This window comes from Podarcis cretensis (assembly GCF_951804945.1).
Source record: "Podarcis cretensis genome assembly, chromosome: 5".
Taxonomy (NCBI): Eukaryota; Metazoa; Chordata; class Lepidosauria; order Squamata; family Lacertidae; genus Podarcis; species Podarcis cretensis.
The window spans coordinates 83938007-83959725 of NC_137174.1; the positions used below are offsets into that span (position 1 = coordinate 83938007).

A 21719-nucleotide genomic window follows, 5' to 3' on the forward strand; every position below is an offset into this window, starting at 1 on the left:
GGAGGGTTTGTATCCAAACAAATTGATTAATGTTGTATCCAGAAAGTAAATGAGATGATGGAGGAATGTAAATGGCAGATGGCATTGTAATAATAATAATAATAATAATAATAATAATAATAATAATAATACTTTTATTATTTATTCCCCTACCCATCTGGCTGGGTGGGGGAATTCACTTTGGGCGGCTCCCAGCAGAATAGTAAAAAACACGATAAAACATCAAACATTAAAAACTTCCCTAAGAAGGGCTGCCTTCAGATGTTTCCTAAATGTTATATAATTACTCATCTCCTTAACATTTGATGGGAGGGCATTCCACAGGGTGGATGCCACTACCAAGAAGGCTCTCTGCCTGGTTCCCTGCAGCTTCACTTCTCTCAATGAGGGAACTGCTAGAAGGCCCTCGGAGCTGGACCTAAGTGTCAGGGCTGAAAGATGCGGGTGGAGACACTCCTTCAGGTATAATGGGCAGAGGCCATTTAGGGCTTTAAAGGTCAGCACCAACACTTTGAATTGTGCTCGGAAATGCTCTGGGAGCCAATGAAGATCCTTTATGACCGGTGTCTCTGAGGTGAAGGACAGCACCTCAATAATTAGGAAGGATGGAGAGACCAGTCTACTCCTGGTTCATGTAGGCTTTGCATGTGTTTGTTCATAAATCATTTGAGTTGATCGAAAGTGAACCCTCCTTAAAAGAGACCCGCTGAAATCAATGGGAATGACTAACTTAGAACCATTATTTTCAACATGTCTAACCTGGACATAACTTAGTTCAATATAATCCGTTCTGCCCCATTCCCTTATTAAAAAAAGAACACCATGTGAACATTGGTATTTAAATATTGGCATTTAAATGCATGTCTTTGAACATAGATTCTCTCATTTCAAAATGTATTATATCCTTTTTTAAAAAAACAAAACCTTTCTGGTGTATTTTGGTACATTTTTGAGCTGTGAGCTTTTCACAAAGTTCAGAAAAGTGCAAAATCAGAAGACTAATTTCATTCTGATTTGCACATTAGTTCAGGAGGTGTGGAACAAGTCAGCTCCCATCAGAATTTGCAAGGAACAAATTATTCAAGCATCCTTATTAGAGAGACTCAATAATTTCTATGTCCCCATCAAACTCTAGTCACTTCATACAGGGTATTTCCATTAGGCACTACAGAAATATTCATATTCCCAAATTATCCACATTTTGTCCAGCTCCTTCCTCCAACCCAGACCGCACTTCTATCCAAATGTCCAGTTTGGAACACTGCAAATTTTGTATCTGAATGTAAGGGAATCCTTCTATCAATGAGCACATAGCACAGGGACTCATCCAAAAATAAAAAATCGGATTGTACTCCTAGGGGCATGTTGTGTTACCAAGTAATAAAGAAACCAGAAGAAAGAAATCCTTCTGAGCTCGTAGAATAGTTGGATGTATTTAGATAAAAAGAGGAATCACATGTGTATACAACTTGATTTCAAAGATGGGATGATCCACTAGGGTTGTTAATCAGCTTCTTGTGGCAAACCAACGATGGTTAACCCTGTGAAGATCATATGAGCTCATGTATTTTAATGTGTTTTCAGAAGAAAATGGTGTCTTGTGCTTCCTGCTGTGCACTACAAATTCAAAATAGCATGGATCTAGCAATGTACACCTGCTTTTGGAAAAGTATTCACTTTGTACTGATGGAAAGAGTTCATTTTAAAACCTCAGTGCTGGGTGCAGCTCCTGTAAATCGCTAACAATTTTCCTTAAAATGTCGTTACTGTGCTTGAAAGAAACAGAGAGTTGGAGTGGCATTGTGGCTAAGAGACTCATTTACAAATCAAGACGTCTGTGGGTTAAGCCTTGCTTCTGCAACAAATCCAAGAGCAGTTCTTAGACAACCCACTCACTCTCAGCTTCAGCCCACCATCTGCAACGTGGGGATAATAATACTCACTTGCTTTACAGGATTGTTCTATATATAGATAGATTTGCAAGAGCTGTGCATTTGCAATGTGTTCTGCCTGAATTGTGAGGTGAAGGGTGCTTTGGGTGAAGTGTTCATATACCTGAGTCAAATTGCACCATTAATCAGGTGTCTCAAGTCATACCAGGGACTCCCTGAAATGGCAAGTCGCTCTGTGCAAAAGCCCCACTGAATTTTGTCATCTGAAGCAAAATGGCAATTGCCTTTTTTTAACAGCAAAACAGAGCTGACTAGGCAAATACCCTGAGCAAAACTGGGGAGGAATAGGAGAGATGGAGAAATAGAGGCTCTTTTGTTTCGGTGGACAGGTCGAGCATTTGGTTACAACAAATTATGTTCCCAGGGCACTCCAAACACTGTTTTCTGGGACGGATCTTTGCAAGCTTCCAATAGAGCTCACTTCCCCTCTCCCTTGATTCAGTTGTAGGAATTTTCACATGACTCCTTTGTTTGTTTTTATTCTAAGTCCTTTCTCGTTTTCAATCAGTAACACCTACTTTAACTGTTTATCATTCTGTTTATTTTTTCTTAGGTTTGTGCAAACAGCTCCGAGGGTTTGCTTGTCCATTAAGGAAACTCCCAGTTGTGTTCATTGCCAGCCTATTATTATCCTGGGAGCAGCACAGAAAGACAAAGCACAATGGCACACCTGCATCAGCACAACTGGATGCCTACATCTGCCCCAGCTGCAATGAAGCATGTCTCTCCTGTATTGGTCTCTACAGCCACAGCAGGTGCTCCAATGGTTTGACTACATCCCTAAAGGTGCACTCTGTTGGTTTCCTCTCTCTTCACTGTGCAGCGAAAGGCTTGTCACAAGACAATGTTTACATTCCACAGTCTGTACTGTTGGGTTTTCCCATGGGAAAGGGAGACTGGATGTGACGTACACTGGTTTCCTGTTTTTCACTGTTCACACAGTGTGGTTCTCTCCGTGCTTCAGAGGAGAGAGGATGCCTTTTCTGCTCCGGCAGAGGCAAGATTTTTTTTGTAATCTACCAGCTTTGAAGTGTAAATAAAGCAATTAAGAGTATGTACACATATTCCTCATCATTCCGCTGTGCACGGGACACTGCAAATCAACATTTTTGGTTATGGCCCAGAACAACGCAGTCAAAGTGACGGATGGACTTCGGAGTGCCGGCAAAGAATGCAAAGGAATGCAGAGGGACGGATCGGCCGATATCTCTGCGCGTCAAGATGATTGATGAGGTATGTGCTACTGCTCCGGGCAGCCTGCCAGCATCTAATTAATGGCTTTATGGCTGGACTTTGAACTTTTAAAGCCGTTTGCCGGATACAGGCAAAGGATCATAGGATCAAGTTACTTTGCTGGGGAAATCGAAAGTAACTTTTAAAAGTGCTCTTGGAGTAAAGCAGCTGCAGAGAATAGTGACGCAGCACTATTTAAGGCAGCAGAGGGAAAGCACTTTTGAACTTGCCTTTGGCATGATGTTTGAGGCAGCTGCAGTAAAGCAGAGTGGCACAGGCTCACAGGCAGAGGCTGTTTTGAACTTGCCTTTGGAATGAGGCTTGAAGCAACAGCTTGTATAAAGCAGCTTGTTTAAAGCAGCAGAGATGACGCAGAAGGCTAATGCCAGAGTCATGATGGCTAGCTGCAGAAGGCTGGCTGAGGCAAGTGGGGAATCTGAAGCCAATCAGCCACATGCTCAGCTCAGAGTAGCTTGTGATACTGCCATGATTCACAATGAAGCAAATTGCCAGGGTGATAGCTGCATGGGTAAGGGGGAGTCTTCACAGACGTCATCCCTGAGTGCAGTGGAACCACCAGATGGCGCCAAAGCTTTGAAGGCAGTGAAATGCTACTCGTGTGGACGTCTAGGCCATATGAAGAGGGAATGCAAATATCCCAGGGCCAAGACAGAGCAGCGCAGCGGAAGCTCATCGCGTGGAAAAGGCCAGAGTAAAGGCAAAGGTCCGGTGTCCAGGACAACGCAGCCCAAAGGAATGGTCTCACGCTTCACTCCAAAAGTTGCAGAGGTCCAGAAGACGTCTAGATCTTTCTTCGTTGTTGATTCGGCTGCAACTCATCACATGTGCAACGATAAGCGACTGTTCGTGTCTTTTACACCGCAGGAAGGTGCGATTCACCAGGCGGATGACCACACAATCCCCAGTAAAGGCTACGGAACTGTTGTTCTTCACAGTTTGGACTTATCGATACAGAATGTACTTTATGTACCAGATGCCAAACATAATCTGCTCAGCATTGGACAGCTGGATGAGCGGAACATTGACGTTTCCTTTAAGAACAAAAGGTGCATCATCACAAAGAAAAATGATTATGTATTGTATGCTGAATATGTTGATCGTTTATATGTTTTGTATTATGATGATGTTGTGCAGGATGACACTTGTTGCATTGCAGGTTCTAACGAAAGTTTGCATGCAGGATGTATTCATGATTTTCCCCGAAAATTTGGTCATTTGCATTTTGAGGCAGTATCTAAAATGCCTGCCTTGGTTGAAGGTATGACTATTAAACCCTGCAGGTACCACATGAAGTGCAAGGCATGCGCAGCAAACAAGGTGAAAATGGCTGCGAAAGGTAAGGTGTCTAGTAGGCAAGCTACAGAACCATACCAAATTGTTCATGCTGATTTGGTTGGACCACTAGCGCCCTCTTTGGGTGGAAATAAGTACTTCATGGTTCTCATTGATGCATTTTCCAGGTATATTTATGTGTACAATCTGAAGCAGAAATCAGAGGCTTTTCCTAGGTTCAAGGAATTCTGTGCTTGGTTGGAAAATGTGCAAGGTAAGAAGGTAAAGACTCTTTTCAGTGATCGCGGAGGGGAATTCACTTCTCAGCAGTTTGAAGCTTTTCTGACTGCAGAGGAGAATCTACACATTAGTCACCACGATGTGAATACAGCTTTTCTGTACGGATCTCTAGATGAATCACTTTATATGCTTCCACCTGATGGCGTACAGGTAAAACAGGGATTTTTTGTGCTCTGAAAAAGTCCCTTTATGGTCTCAAACAAAGTGCACGGTGTTGGCACACAAAACTCACTGAAGTATTGTTTTCTCTAGGTTTTCAGCAAGGGAAAGCTGATCCATGTGTATTTGTCAAAGAGGAGGGGCAAAAGAAACTGTATTGTTTGTTTTATATTGATGATTTATTATTCTTTTGGAAAGATGTCACAATGTACAATAACGCCCTAGCTCAACTGAAAGAGCACTTTGACATGAAAGATCTTGGTGAGGTAAACAACTACCTATCTCTTGAAATAGAGAGAGATCAAGATGGTAACATTCTAGTACACCAGTCACGGAAAATTGCTGATGTGTTAAGCAAACTAAACCTGATGGATGCTAACCCTGTAGACACACCGATGATAACAGGTTATCAGGTAGATGACACTGAAGAAGCATTTTCTGACACTACACTGTACAGAAGTGTGCTAGGCAAGCTAAACTTCATTGCCAGATGTTCAAGACCAGACATTGCTGTTAGCTGTAATTTGCTAAGCAGACAAGTCAACAATCCTACTGTTAAGGATTGGAAAGCTCTGAAACACATAGCGCGGTATTTGAAAGGCACTATGCATTACAGACTGAGATTTAACAATCAGAAGTCTGGTGGTCTTGAGATATTTGCAGATGCAAGTTTTGGAAGTGACACTACAGACAGGGAAAGCACGTCTGGAGTTTGCTATATGTACAATCAGGGTCTATTTGATTGGTCATGCAAGAAGCAAACAACAGTTAGCTTAAGTACTTGTGAAGCTGAACTGAATGCACTGTCTTATTCACTTAAGGATTGTGAATGGTTGTTACAATTGTGCAAAGACATGAAAATTCCTGTCAAATGTCCAATCCAGGTTTACCAGGACAACAAAGCATGTTTGGCTTTGCTGAATTCTGAAGGTTGTAAGCAAAGCACGAAGCACTTGCAATTAAAGTTGCAACATGCTAGGGAACGTATTCAGAAGGGACTCGTAACGGTGTCCTATATGCCAGGTAATGAAATTCCTGCTGATGTATTGTCCAAGATTGTATCAAGGGATCAACACTGTACCTATGTGCAGAAGTTGGGTTTGTACTGATATTGTACGAACACGCTGCCCAGTGATGTTCACAGAAAGGGGGAGGATGTTGGTTTCCTCTCTCTTCACTGTGCAGCGAAAGGCTTGTCACAAGACAATGTTTACATTCCACAGTCTGTACTGTTGGGTTTTCCCACGGGAAAGGGAGACTGGATGTGACGTACACTGGTTTCCTGTTTTTCACTGTTCACACAGTGTGGTTCTCTCCGTGCTTCAGAGGAGAGAGGATGCCTTTTCTGCTCCGGCAGAGGCAAGATGTTTTTCTGTAATCTACCAGCTTTGAAGTGTAAATAAAGCAATTAAGAGTATGTACACATATTCCTCATCATTCCGCTGTGCACGGGACACTGCAAATCAACACACTCTTCCATTGTTTCCCAAGACAGATGGATGCCGACAACAACAACTTTCATTGCCCACTTATCCAGGGGCACATTCTCCAGACCATTGTCCACAAAGCACTAAGGGAGGTTAACCCATCCCCAGTGGCAGAGCTTCATGCTCCGGCACTGGGGTTGGGGGAGGAGAGCAGGCGGGGCATGGCTGGCACGCGTCCCGGGGGTGTGGTCACCACCCGCAGGGGCGTGGTGTGCGTCCTGGGGCCGTGACATGTCACCTGCGGGGGCATGGAGCCCAGCGCAGGTGGGGGGCAGCCGCGATGGCACCCCACCAGTATTGCGCAGCCGGGAGCGCTGCCAGTGCCCATCCCCAAATGGTTAGCTACTGTAACTCAAAGAAAACAGCATCCTTAGCTGATAAAATGATGGGGCAATTTCATTCTTTTTACATTTAGCGACTCAGGTAAAGGATGAATAGGCAAAAATGGAATTCATTTGTCCAGGTCATGTGTGCATTTAAAGTAAGGGACTGGGTGCTTGAGACATATCCTGCTTACTCCCATTTCTCCTAATTTTATTGTATTGTTGGTTTGTGTTTCAACATTCTTGTGATTAAAATTTGCTTGTGTGCTGCCATGAAATCCCATTTGGGATGAAGGGCATTTTATACATCAATAATTGGTTTCTGGGCAAATTTATTAAATTTGTAAGATTTAAAAGAAGCGGAGGCTTAGCCTTGGGCCTTTCATCTCAGTTGCGTTGCAACTCCTGCCATCATCATTACCTGTATTCATTGAACAGAACATAGACTTCAGGTCAATTGGTTTTCTAAAATACATTAAGTCAACCTTTGGCTGACTATTGCATCTAGTTTTAGGTTGAGCTTTTGCGGTGCAAAACAAAAGTCCCCATCTCTGTCTGTGACTAGATGCCAATACATATTGAAAACCACCTGTTTACACCTTAAATGCGCAGTCGACTCTAGAGAGAGAATACTACTACAAAGGAGGTGGTCATTTCAGTATATCTGAGATGGGGAGGAAGGCATAATAAAAGATAGATTCATAAATTATGCATTTTTTGACATTTGGATACATCACAGATACTATCAATGTGCCTTTCTTCGATATTGCAGAGCACAGCTTTCAAAACTGGCTGGGTTTATTTGACAAAGTGTATATATTTCTTAACCCAGACTACCCTAGCCAATCTCATGAAAAGCTCCAAATTAGCTAACTTTCCCAAAATGTACTTGATCTAATTCAACTTTTATTCAGCAGCCTTTGGATTAGAAATATCCATGTTATTATGGCATTACAGCTGAACCTGCCTGCTAATATTTCATTGAAACTAGAACTCCCACAGTGCCTTTGATTTTTAGGAGTTTGGCAGTGGCTCACAAAGTGAAAAGGTTAAAACAACCTTTATTAAGCAAGCAAACAAACTGGAGGTTTTCTGAGCTAGAGTTGGGAGGCTGGTTGATTTGCATGTAAAATACTAGCAACTATTTGACCACACTGGGATATTCTCTGAAACCAAAAATAACTTATGTACCGGTAGTTGGTGTGTTTAAACACATAAAAACCTCACTTAGAAGCAGGCACCTACACTATGACCTGCAGTACTATAACCACAACTGCCTTGAACGATGTTTTCTTTTTTTAAAAAAAAATCTATCAACTGATATATATGTGTTATCTGTTCAGTTTCACTGTAAAAGGAATTTATTTTGGCAATCACTGGCATTCAATGTTTAGGTCTAGAAGAACTGTTCAATTTCTCAAATGTTGTTCACATATGTTTGCATAAAGGTTTTTTTTTTAATGTTTAATGTTTTGTTATGCTTTTACTGCCCAGAATGCTGGGGCAACCCAATAAGATGTGTAGGGTATAAATAGTAAAATTATCATTATGGAATGGGATGTCCCTATTTTCATCGAAGAAATGTTGGAGGGTATGCAATATTATGCAATTGCACTACTGACTATAACAGTTAACTAAATTGGATTTGTGTGTGTGTGTGGCTTTTTTATGTGTGACAGTAGCAACTGGTACTTATTTTTCGTGCCACTGGCAGCCATTTTGTCATTTTTCAATATGTGCCTGCCAGCACCTCACTGTTTAATCCAGAACGCACCACATGCACCCTTGACTGCTGTTTGACAGTATTTGTCTCATATGCCATATTTGAATCAAGATAATCTGGCCACTCTAGTCCCTGCATTGGTAAACCTGAGAATGGATTACCCGGCTGAGGTCAGCAAACTTTTTCAGCAGGGGGCCAGTCCACTGTCCCTCAGACCTTGGGGGGGGCGGACTATATTTTTGGGGGGAGGGAAATGAACGAATTCCTCTGCCCCACAAATAACCCAGAGAAGCATTTTAAATAAAAGGACACATTCTACTCATGTAAAAACATGCTGATTCCTGGACCATCCGTGGGCCGGATTTAGAAGGCGATTGGGCCGGATCCAGCCCCCAGGCCTTAGTTTGCCTACCCATGGATTACTGCAATGAGCTGTATGTGGGGCTGTCCTGGTCATGAAGTTCCAGGTAGTGTATCTAATGTAGTGACTAGATTGCTGATGGGGGCAGATAGCCAACATCATATTTAACATTGCACTACCAGGGTTGAGGGAGAAATTCAATTCAGCTTTCATTTAAAGGAGACGTGGCCCAGGGAGAGAGGGGAAAATAGTGGAAGTGAACAGCTGGCTTCGCAAATGGTGTAAACAGGAACGGTTTGGATTCTTAGATCACGGACTGCAGTTTCTTGAAGATCGACTTCTGGCAAGCGATGGGCTGCACCTCACAACGGTTGGGAGGAATGTTTTTGCCAAAAATCTCAGAAACCTCATCAGGAGGGCTTTAAACTGACTAACGTGGGGGAGGGAGACAGTGCTCCTGAAGGTAGGAGTCTATCAATTGATGAAGATGATCATCCAAATGTCATAGACCAAATGGAGCAAACAGCATGCAGACCTAGTGGTGGGAGGAAAAAATCCTTAAATAAGAGACACGGGGGAATGATTAATGGACTTCAATGTCTGTACACTAATGTGCAAAGCATGGGAAATAAACAAGATGAGCTTGAGCTCTTGGTACAGCAAACTAAATATGACATAATAGGCATCACTGAAACCTGGTGCGATAAGTCCCACGACTGGAATGTAATAATGGAGGGATACAATCTATTTCAGAGAAACAGACCAGACAAGAAAGGAGGAGGAGTGGCGTTATATGTCAAGGATGTGTATACCTGTGAAGAGATTCAAGATTTAGAACCTCAAAGCCAAAGTGAGAGCATTTGGGTCAAAATTAAGGGAGAGAAGAATAACAGTGACCTCATTGTGGTAGTTTCCTATAGATCCCCAAGCCAAACGGAGGACATAGATGATGCCTTCCTGGAACAGATGGTCAAGCATGCAAAAGGAAGGGAGATAGTAGTAATGGGGGACTTCAATTACCCGGATATTTGCTGGATGTCAAACTCAGCCAAGAACATAAGGTCAAACAGATTCCAGAATCTTCATTGTCCAGAAAGTGGGAGAAGCAACAAGAGGAACAGCCATTTTAGATCTGGTCCTAACAAAAGTTGATGACCTGGTTAGTGGGGTAGAAGTGGAAGGATCATTAGGCGCGAGTGATCATGCTCTTCTGAAGTTTACTATACAGCGGAAAGGAGCAGCCAAGCATACTAGGACTCAATTTCTTGACTTTAAGAAAGCCGACTTCATAAAACTTAGGGAAGTGCTAGGTGAGATCCCATGGACAGTAATACTAAAAGGAAAGGGTGTTCATGATGGCTGGGAGTTTGTTAAGAGGGAGATAGTAAAAGCACAACTTCAGGCAATACCAATGAGACGGAAACATGGAAGGTGCCTAAAGAAGCCAGGGTGGCTATCTAAAGAACTTTTAACTGAGTTAAGATTAAAAAAGGATGTGTACAAAAAATGGAAAAGGGGGGAAAACACCAAAGAGGAATTCAAACAAATAGCCAGCACGTGTAGACACAAAGTCAGAAAAGTTAAAGCGCAGAATGAACTCAGGCTTGCTAGAGAGGTTAAAAGCAACAAAAAAAGGCTTTTATGGGTATGTTCGTAGCAAAAGGAAGAACAAAGAAACAGTGGGGTCACTCAGAGGAGAAGATGGTGAAATGCAAACAGGGGACACAGAAAGGGCTGAACTCCTCAATGCCTTCTTTGCCTCAGTCTTCTCTGATAAAGAAAACAATGCCCGACCTGAAGAATTTGGAGCAAATGATTCAGCAGAGGAAACACAGCCCAGAATAACTAAGGAGATAGTACAAGAATACTTGGCTAGTCTAGATGTATTCAAGTCTCCAGGGCCAGATCAACTGCATCCAAGAGTATTAAAAGAACTGGCAGATGTGATCTCAGAACCTCTGGCAGTCATCTTTGAGAATTCCTGGAGAACAGGTGAATTCTCGGCAGACTGGAGGAGGGCAAATGTTGTCCCTATTTTCAAAAAAGGGAAAAGAGAGAACCCAAATAATTACTGCCCAGTCAGTCTGACATCAATACCAGGGAAGATTCTGGAGCAGATCATTAAGCAAACAGTCTGTGAGCACCTAGAAAGGAATGCTGTGATCACCAATAGTCAGCATGGATTTCTGAAAAATAAGTCATGTCAGACTAACCTGATCTCGTTTTTTGACAGAATTACAACCCTGGTAGATGAAGGGAACGCAGTGGATGTAGCCTACCTTGATTTCAGCAAGGCATTTGACAAGGTGCCCCATGATATTCTTGTAAAGAAGCTGGTAAAATGCGGTCTTGACTATGCTACCACTCAGTGGATTTGTAACTGGCTGACTGACCGAACCCAAAGGGTGCTCATCAATGGTTCCTCTTCATCCTGGAGAAGAGTGACTAGTGGGGTGCCACAGGGTTCTGTCTTGGGCCCGGTCTTATTCAACATCTTTATCAACGACTTGGATGATGGACTCAAGGGCATCCTGATCAAATTTGCAGATGACACCAAACTGGGAGGGGTGGCTAACACCCCAGAGGACAGGATCACACTTCAAAACGACCTTGACAGATTAGAGAACTGGGCCAAAACAAACAAGATGAATTTTAACAGGGAGAAATGTAAAGTATTGCACTTGGGCAAAAAAAATGAGAGGCACAAATACAAGATGGGTGATACCTGGCTTGAGAGCAGTACATGTGAAAAGGATCTAGGAGTCTTGGTTGACCACAAACTTGACATGAGCCAACAGTGTGATGCGGCAGCTAAAAAAGCCAATGCAATTCTGGGTTGCATAAATAGGAGTATAGCATCTAGATCAAGGGAAGTAATAGTGCCACTGTATTCTGCTCTGGTCAGACCTCACCTGGAGTCCTGTGTCCAGTTCTGGGCACCACAGTTCAAAAAGGACACTGACAAACTGGAACATGTCCAGAGGAGGGCAACCAAAATGGTCAAAGGCCTGGAAACGATGCCTTATGAGGAACGGCTAAGGGAGCTGGGCATGTTTAGCCTGGAGAAGAGGAGGTTAAGGGGTGATATGATAGCCATGTTCAAATATATAAAAGGATGTCACATAGAGGAGGGAGAAAGGTTGTTTTCTGCTGCTCCAGAGAAGCGGACACGGAGCAATGGTTCCAAACTACAAGAAAGAAGATTCCACCTAAACATTAGGAAGAACTTCCTGACAGTAAGAGCTGTTCGACAGTGGAATTTGCTGCCAAGGAGTGTGGTGGAGTCTCCTTCTTTGGAGGTCTTTAAGCAGAGGCTTGACAACCATATGTCAGGAGTGCTCTGATGGTGTTTCCTGCTTGGCAGGGGGTTGGACTCGATGGCCCTTGTGGTCTCTTCCAACTCTATAATTCTATGAAAGGCAGGCCTACCTAATGTGTGCTTTCCAAAGCAATACATGGACCAAAAGCTTGCCATTTGCATTTCTCCAAATTTTGCAGTATCGTTCTCCAGCTCAAGTTTGCATGAAAATACATTACAGTCTGCAAATGTACAAAAATGTGTATATTAGGGGAAATTGCATAAAATATATATATTAGAAGAAATTCACATTTACCGTACTTTTCCGTGTATAAGACTAGGGGTTTTTTTTACTAAAAAAAATGTTTAAAGGGGGGGTAGTCTTATACACGGGGGCAATCTCCCCCCATTTTATTAATTTTGAGTTCCCCAAAATAGGGGGTGTCTTATACACGTGGGTGTGTTATACGCAGAAAAATACGGTATATGCTGGTGAATTTTCATTTTTTTTATATAAGTATTTATTGAGATTTTTTAAATACAAAATGCAAAAATGATAAACAATATAACATGTATCATAACACATTTTTCAAAACTTCTTTGGACTCCCTCACGTCTCCCGCTCCCACTTACATCATTATAATTTTTTTCCAGCAATTTATCCTCTTATTTATATTCTTAAATCTTATTCAATTAGTTTAATCTAATCTCCAAAAGTTTTATGTTTTCCTCAGTCTCACTTATCGTCAAATTCAAATCTAATTCAATGGTAGGCAATTATTTATGATCTAGCATCCTTCTTAGCATTCGACCAAATTACAATACTTTTGTAAATAAATCTTGAATTTCTTCCAGTCTTCTTCAACCCTCTCTTCTCCCAGGTCTCGAATTCTACCAGTCATCTCGGCCAGTTGCATATAGTCCATCAGCTGCATCTGCCACTCTTCCAGTGTGGGTAGATCTTGAGTTTTCCAGCTCTTAGCGATAAGTATCCTTGCTGCCGTTGTTGCATACATAAAAAATGTTCGGTCCTTCTTTAACACCTTCTGGCCGACAATGCCCAGAAGGAAGGCCTCCGGTTTCTTAGTGAAGGTATACTTAAATACCTTTTTCAACTCATTATATATCATTTCCCAGAAGGCCTTCACTCTAGGGCAAGTCCACCAGAGGTGAAAGAATGTTCCTTCATGTTCTTTACATTTCCAACATTTATTATCAGACAAATGGTATATTTTGGCAAGTTTAACTGGGGTCATGTACCATCTATATATCATTTTCATTACATTTTCCTTCAAAGCATTACATGCAGTGAAGTTCAGCCCAGTGGTCCACAACCTTTCCCAGTCCTCAAACATGATATTATGCCCAATATCCTGAGCCCACTTTATCATAACCGATTTAACCATTTCGTCTTGTGTATTCCATTTCAACAGCAAGTTATACATTCTTGATAATACCTTAGTTTTTGGTTCTAACAATTCTGTTTCCAACTTCGATTTCTCCACCTGGAACCCTACCTTTTTGTCATTTTTAAAGACTTCTTTAATCTGAGCGTAATGTAACCAGTCTCGCACTTTATCCTTCATTTTCTCCAAACTCTGCAATTTCCAATTGTCTCCGTCTTTTTCTAATATTTCCCAATATTTTGGCCATTTGGCCTCCATATTGGGTCTTTTTCGGGCCTTAGCTTCCAGAGGTGAAAGCCACCTCGGAGTTTTGTTTTCCAATAAGTCTTTGTATTTTGTCCAGACATTAAAAACTGCTTTCCTGACAATATGGTTCTTAAAGACCTTATTGATCTTAACCTTATCGTACCATAGGTATGCATGCCAACCAAAAGCATTGTTAAACCCTTCCAAATCCAATACGTCAGTGTCTTCAAGAAGTAGCCAGTCTTTTAGCCAGCAAAAGGCTGCGGCTTCATAGTACAACTTTAGGTCCGGCAGGGCAAAGCCCCCTCTTTCTTTCGCATCAGTTAGTATCTTAAACTTAATTCTGGGCTTTTTGCCCTGCCAGACAAATTTAGATATATCTTTCTGCCACTTCCGGAAGCACTCTGTCTTATCCACAATCTGCAATGTTTGAAACAAAAACAACATCTTTGGCAATACATTCATCTTAACAGCAGCAATTCGGCCTAACAAAGAAAGCTTCAATTTTGTCCAACTATCCAAATCTCTCTTAATTTCAAACCAACATTTTTCGTAGTTATCCTTAAATAGACTCAGATTTTTTGCTGTTATGTTTACCCCTAGGTACTTTACTTTTTTAACCACAGTTAGTTCTGTTTCTCTCTGAAACTGTTCCGACTCTGCATCTGTCAGATTTTTCCCCAACACCTTAGTTTTCTGTTTATTTAGTTTGAATCCCGCCACCCGACCAAAATCTTGGATCAGTTGTAATACTCTTTTTGTACTAGATTCTGGCTCCTGCAGGGTCAGAACTAGGTCATCTGCAAAAGCTTTAAGTTTATATTGTTTCACTCCGACCTGAATCCCTTCCACCAACCGGTCCCCTCTAATCATATTCAAGAGCACCTCCAGAACTGATATAAATAACAAAGGGGAAATCGGGCAGCCTTGTCGTGTTCCTTTTTCAATTTTAAACTCTTCAGTAACCACATTGTTTACTATCAATTTAGCCTTTTGTTCTGAATATATTGCATCAATCCCATTCTCAAAACCCCGACCCACTCCCATTTCTTTTAAATTTCCCTTCATAAATTTCCAAGAGATATTATCAAAGGCCTTCTCCGCATCTATAAAGATTAGCACTGCTTTTGTGTTTATATCAATTTGCAAAAGTTCCAAGATGTCAATAATGTTCCTTGTATTAGCAAACATGTGTCTACCTGGGAGAAAGCCTGCCTGATCTTTATGAATTACTTCGTTTAAAACTTTTTTAAGTCTACTTGCCAAAACATCTGCAAATATTTTGTAATCCACATTTAAAAGGGAGATGGGACGGTAGTTCTTAAGTTGTGTCTTTTCAGTTTCCGATTTTGGTATCAATGTGATGAAAGCTTCCTTCCACGATTCCGGCGCCCTCCTCCCCTCCATAATTTCATTGCTAACCTCCATCAGTGGTTGTATCAAATGGTCTTTTAATATCTTATAATACTTGGAGGTTAGCCCGTCTGGCCCTGGAGATTTGCCCAGTTTCATGTTTTGAATGGCTTGTTCAATTTCTTGACATGTTATTTTACTGTTCAGGAGAGATCTATTTTCTTGTGACAACTTTTTAAGTCCATTTTTCTCCAAAAATTGTTTAATCTCGATCTCATTCTGCGGCCCTTGGGTATATAATTTTTTGAAATATTTCTGAAAACACTTTCTAATCTCCGTGGGGTTCTGAATGTTTCTTCCTTCAATTTCCAAATTTGTAACTGTATTCAATTTTTGTCTCTTCTTCAACTGCCAAGCTAGCAGTTTCCCACATTTGTTTGCCAATTCAAAGGTTTTTTGTTTCATTAATTTAGTCTTCCACTCTATTTCCTGATTTATCAGTTTAGAATATTGTGCTTGATAGAGTTTGATTTCTCTCAAGATCGGCAGGGACTTCGGGTTTGATCTTAACTTCTTCTCTAATTCTTTTATTTTCTCCAAAATCTTATCTTTTCTGTTGTTTTCTGTCCTCTTCCTTGCAGCATTCTGTTGTATCAAGAACCCCCTCATCACAGCTTTACTTGCATCCCAAATAATTCTTTTTTCCACCGTAGTGTTCATATTTATCTCAAAATAGTCCTTCAATGCTTTCTGGGCCTTCTTAATAATCTCCTGATCTCTGAACAAATTGTCATTCATCTTCCATCTATAGGAGCCAGTTGGTAATAGTATCATGTCCATTTTCAGTGCATTATGGTCGGAGCAGGTTTTTGGGCAGATTTCCACCTTTCTGACCTTGGGTGCCAGACCTCTAGTTATCCATATTTGGTCGATTCTTGTCCAAGTCAGCTGAGCTTCAGAGAAGAATGTTCCTTCTTTTCCCAAGGGGTTCTTCGTTCTCCAGATATCAATCCAGTCCATATTGTCAGTCAGTTCAAAAAAGGTCTTTGGTAGTCTGCCATCTTTTGTAACATTCTGGCTTTGTGACTTATCCATGTTGGTTGATACGACCCCGTTCATGTCTCCCATCATGATGATGTTGTCATAATCCAGATAATCCAGCATAGTCTCATGCAACTTCTTGAAAAATTCCGACTTCCCTTCATTTGGTGCATAAATTCCTAATATCAAAATCTTTTCTCCTTGATGTTGTATTTCGATTGCCAAAATTCTTCCATGTTCATCTTTAAATAAAAATTTAGGTGACAGGCTCTCTTTTGCATATATCACCACACCTCTCTTCTTTACTTTGTCTGAAGATATAAATTCCTGACCAAGTCTTTTGTTTATTAGTACTTTCCTGTGGAGCCTAGTCACATGTGTTTCTTGTAAGCAAATAATGTCCAGTTGTTCCTTTTTCAATATATGAAAAATTTTCCTTCTTTTTTCCGGATTGTTACAGCCATTTATATTCCAACTCAAAAGTTGCAGAGACATCCTGGGTAAATCTGGTTATTTTTCTAGGGGTGGTACCTTGTTCGCTGAGTCTTCAGGATCCGAGGGTGCAGGCACCTCTGGTACTACAGGCCCCGAGGGTAATTCAAGTCCTTTTTGGAGGTCCTCTCCGTGCGCAGTCAGAAATTTGTCTCTATCTTCCAGTGATCTGATTTTAATCTTCTTCCCTCTAAAAGTAAAAGATAATCCTTGAGGAAAATCCCACCTGAAGATAATTGTGTTGCTCCTTAACAATCTTGCTAGTTCCAAGTAGTCAGATCTAAGGTCCAACAGTTGTTTAGGAATATCCTTGAAAATCTCAATTCTTTTGTCCAGAATATCCAGTGACTTTCCGTAGTGTAAACCCAAAATCTTGTCCCTTTCCTCCTTTGATCTCAGTATTATTAAACAGTCTCTGGGCTTCTCTCTCTTTATAAGTCTTCCAAGTCTGAAGGCTGATATGATTTTAAAATCTTTTTCCTCTAAGTTCCAAAACTTGGAAAATTCTTTAGTCAGGAACTCAGCTAGGTTACCTTCTTCCACCTCTGGTACCGACCTTATCCTTAAATTGGTCTGTCTATTCTGTAGTTCTATCATAGAAAGATAGGTCTGATGTTCACCTACTTGTTTGCTGAGTGGTCTTACCTCTTTCTCTAAATTTCCCAGTCTTTGGCTGGTATCCTCAGCCAATTTCCGATTTTCGCCTGCAGTCTCCTTCAGTTCTCCAATTGCTTGCACATTCTGTGCAACTTGTCCAGTTAGTCTATTTAAACATTCAGTATTATGATCAATTTTAGCTGTTTGCTGATCAACTTTTTTATCCAAAGATTCCAATTTTTCAAGAATTTTCTCTAAAGTGGAACTAATTTCTCCTGAGGCCATCTCTTCCGATTGAAATTCCTCAGTTTCTGCCCGTGGCAGAGAAGCAGCTTCTTTCTCAGAAGTCAGAGTAGGCAAAGTAAGCACAGTAGGCACAGATGATCTGCGTGCCTGGGAGACTGCGGTTAGAGTTGTTTGTCTGGTTCTCGGTCCCTTTTTTCTTGCGCCACTCATTCCAGAGTTATCTAAAATTCAAGGTCAAGCTGAGTTGTTCCCATGAGAAAGCAACAGCCCAGATGGTAATAGTCAAACAGGAGGCCGGGAAAAGGAAAGTAAAACAATGTCACTGCTATTAATCCCAAATCCTCTAGGGGGAGCTTAAAATGTCTTTAGGGAAGAAGAGAATTCCAATAAAAATAATATAATCCCATTTAATGTCCAGGAACCTTCAATAAGGTAACTTTTAGCAAAGTTAGTATTTAAAAAGCCACAGTGTTTCAGACAGTGCTTACTGGTATTCCAAAAGATGCTTCAAAGTAGCCAGTTCAAACTCCCTCAGATTGTTTCAAAGTTTAAGTTCAAAGTATCCAACCCTGCAAGCTGACTGCTCAGTTGCTCAGGCAGTTCCAGCACCTGGGTTTCTTGCTTAAATTGTAATCCAAATAGAAGAAAGGTATCACAGTCCAAATAAAAGTCATATAATCAATTACTTAAAGTCCTTATTCTGCTTAAAAATAATTTCCACGGGTGTCCAGATCAGTTAGATTAAAAGTTCACTCTTTGCCTCCACTCCTCCGGCTCTTTGCTTAGAGATTCAATGACAGCGGAAGACGGACTTCCTATTTTTCGTCACTCCGCTTTCAGCCAAATTCAGTACTTTAAGTACTTTAAGTCCCAAAACTTTGTAAAGTCCTTTTACTCACGGGTTGTTGTTTTCCGAATCTGTAGTTTAGGAAGAAAGGTCAGCGCTCACCGGCAGCAGCAACGCGGCTTCACTCCGCCAATTGCGGAACGATCCACAGCGCCGCAACCCCCTCCGCGATCCGGAGCCCCTTACGGGGTTCCTTCAACGTTTTGGGGGCTGCTCCTGGCGCCCGCCGGATCCCAAGACCACAGGCTTCTGCTGCCTGTGGTTTTCCAGAATGGGTCTCCGCTTCGCCGCAGCGGGAGACCCTTTTTCGGCGGAGCTTCCCTTCCCCAGCTAGGAAAGGGCAGCCATTGCCGTTCGCGCCGCCTCCGGAAGTCCTATGCTGGTGAATTTTCATGAGGACTTTAAAAAAAATGCAAACTGATAAAGACATGTCTAGATCTGAACTTTTTTGGGGGGGAGTGAGATTTGCCCATCCCTAAGCACTAGGTCCTAAGGCTTCAAATGCTCATTAAAGCATCCAGAAAACATGGGGAATTATAGACAGCACAATCCCAGAATCCTCTGAGCATTTGCAACAGCACCCAGGGACACTACATTTCATGTTGCTCCCCAAGTCCCTGGACTCTCCAGCACTTATCAAGTTGTAATTATACCCAGAGAAAATGTAGAGCCTTCAAGTTTGCCAACCTTACTGTTTTAGGACAACAGAGGAGTGAAACAATGCTTTATAGCTTTATAGATTGCCTAGTCCATAGTCTACATATGCTGCTCCAAACTTCCTTTAATGTATGACAACACAAGAGAATGGGAAGAAGGTTGCTGTTATTGTCACCCATTCACAATAAGTGCAATATATTAGCTTAAACCTGTTGTTAGAAACTTATTGAAAATCCTTTGTGTGATGAAGCACAGCGGCCACAAAAAGTGTCCTTAGACTTTGCCATCATTTTTCCTTCTGTGACTCCAGAACATGTTTGATCTTCAATTTAGGTCCCTATTTTTCTTTCCAGCAGAGATTTAATGACTACCGCATGCCGGTTAACAACCTTTATGTATTGTGTTCCTTGCAATGTCACTTGTGCTGTTAAATTCCCGATGATGGCTTGAATAGCAAGCAATAACCTTGGGTGGAAAACCTGTATTCTGTTACACACAAAATGGTGAATATGTAAGGAAAACAGAATAACAATTGGGCTGCCTGGAGTTTTTTTTTCCAGAACAAGAAAAACAATAACAATCCATAATTAGGAAGAAGGTCAGGTTCAGAGTGGGACAAGAAAAACTTCTTTGAAACTTTCAGTTTTGGGGTAGAGTTCTACTTACCTTAAGTCTTAAATGAGGTGACGATATTTATTTCATCTCGTTTTCGTTTTAGGTACAAAATATTAAAGCAATAGAGAGGATCTTAAAATAGATACATGCAGCAAAAAATTATGTAAGGAAGGAGCCGGATATAGCTCTGCAAAGCGGGTGTTTCAGAGCTTAGAGCTGCCACTGAGAATGGCCTCTCCTGGGCAACCTCTTCCCAAACTTCTGAGGGTGGTGGAACTACCAAGAAGGTCCCCTCTACTGCTCTTAACATCTGAGATGGTCTGTATGGAAGGAAGCAGTCTTTCAGATATTTGGGGCCTTAGTTATTAATAGCCCTTCCATAGTTATCTTAGGTTGATAAAATTAGCAAAATTTCTTGGCCATTTTCCAGATGCAAGCAGCCTGCAAAGCATGCACAATCCCAATGTATGTTTGCTGTTATATCAGAAAACCTTATTATTATTTTTATAAAATCATACAGTGCAAGAAAACACGGAAACCATTTGAGCAAAACAAAAATCAATTAAAGAAGTACACCGTCACTTCTGAAGTGTGGTTTATTTTTTGCTCAAGGACACAGATAAAAGGATTTGTAAACACATTTTTTTTTTTAAAAAAAAAATCCCTTTAAATGGAAGCTCCAAAATGATGGTTCTGAATTTTCTATCCTCAACCCCATCTTGCCACCCTATAATCCTAACTTTAATCACATCCATTGTGTGCTTTCCACATATTTCAGTCATGGGAATGATGAGGCATTTTTGTCCTGCTTGTGATCATGAAGATTAATAACATTAAGAAAGCTGGCTGTTAATATTTGCACTCATTTAATTATTTTTCTAGAATTGTAGAAATCCCATTATAATTAGGAAAGGGCATGAGGGAATATACACCAGGGAATAATCTGCCGCTGACAACAAAATGAGTTCAGTGACCCAATTAGGTCATTTCCATTGCTAATTCCACTGATTCTGAACATTATGGGGGAAATTTCTTCAGCAACAATCTATTAAAAACAAGATCACCCACACAGGGTGAGTATGGCCTAATATTGATTAATTTTCTATTGCAGAAAGGCGAAGTTGTGGCATCATACCATAAAACAATTAAACACAGTGGCAGCAAATGCCTTTCTTACTGTTTCATGTCAACTGAACCAGGAAAAAAAAGTTGCAATAAAATTAGAGATGTGTTCAATTATCCATAGGAGATTCCAGGACACTATTAGCCTATTCACCCTAACACTTATCTTCAATTGCACACAGCAGCAAGAGAAAGGATTTAGGTTACATTTTAGTAATCCTAAATCTTGTGCGTAGTGGGTTTTATCAAAAACTGGAGCACTTGTTACTATAATTTAGCTACAAAAATATACAGCGTTTTTTAACCTGACTTCAATGCAGAAAAGCAGCTTTTAAGCAGTGTGAGGAAGTTTGGGTTGTCAGATGAGATTTCCAGCCTTGCTTGTGAGTTTCACTGATTTGGGGTGGATTTGTCAAATATTAACATTGCTTAAGTCCCCAACACCGCCCTTTTTTTCTTTTTCTTTTTACTTTACAAAAATAGCATCTTAGGCTGCAGCCTTAACTACGACTACTCAGAAGGAACTTCTTATGCAATTCCTTGGTGCTTACTTACAGGCAAACCGAGTTAGAATTGTAGCCCAATGCATATATAAGAATTTCACACTGGTGAGAGAGACAGTGTGGTGTAATGGTTAATGTGTTAGGAGACCAGACCTCCTAAGGTAACTGCCACCCAAACACTGGGATAGTTCAGTCGCTAGAGTAAGGACTCAGCTACATTAGAAAAACACACACCCCAAAACAAACAGTGTTTTGGATGTGTTATAAAGATGCAACACCAGATGGCGATGGAGAGCAAAAGAAAAACCTTTGCAGTTTTACATAGAGCTTCCACCCCTTTTGTTATAACAATTTATGACTTTATAGCATCCCCCCCCCCCGGGTGTGTAGATTCATTCCAAGAGACTCTTAATCTCAGGATCATTGGAAGTTTTCAAACAAAGGTTAGACGGCCATCTGTCAGGG

General features: G+C 41.1%; 1 long non-coding RNA gene across 1 annotated transcript in view; it reads right to left on the bottom strand.

Annotated features, from left to right (window-relative positions):
- The window catches only part of LOC307217292, a 117558-nt gene that overhangs the window by 49951 nt on the left and 45888 nt on the right, over positions 1-21719 (bottom strand). The gene's annotated exons all lie outside the window — the stretch shown is intronic.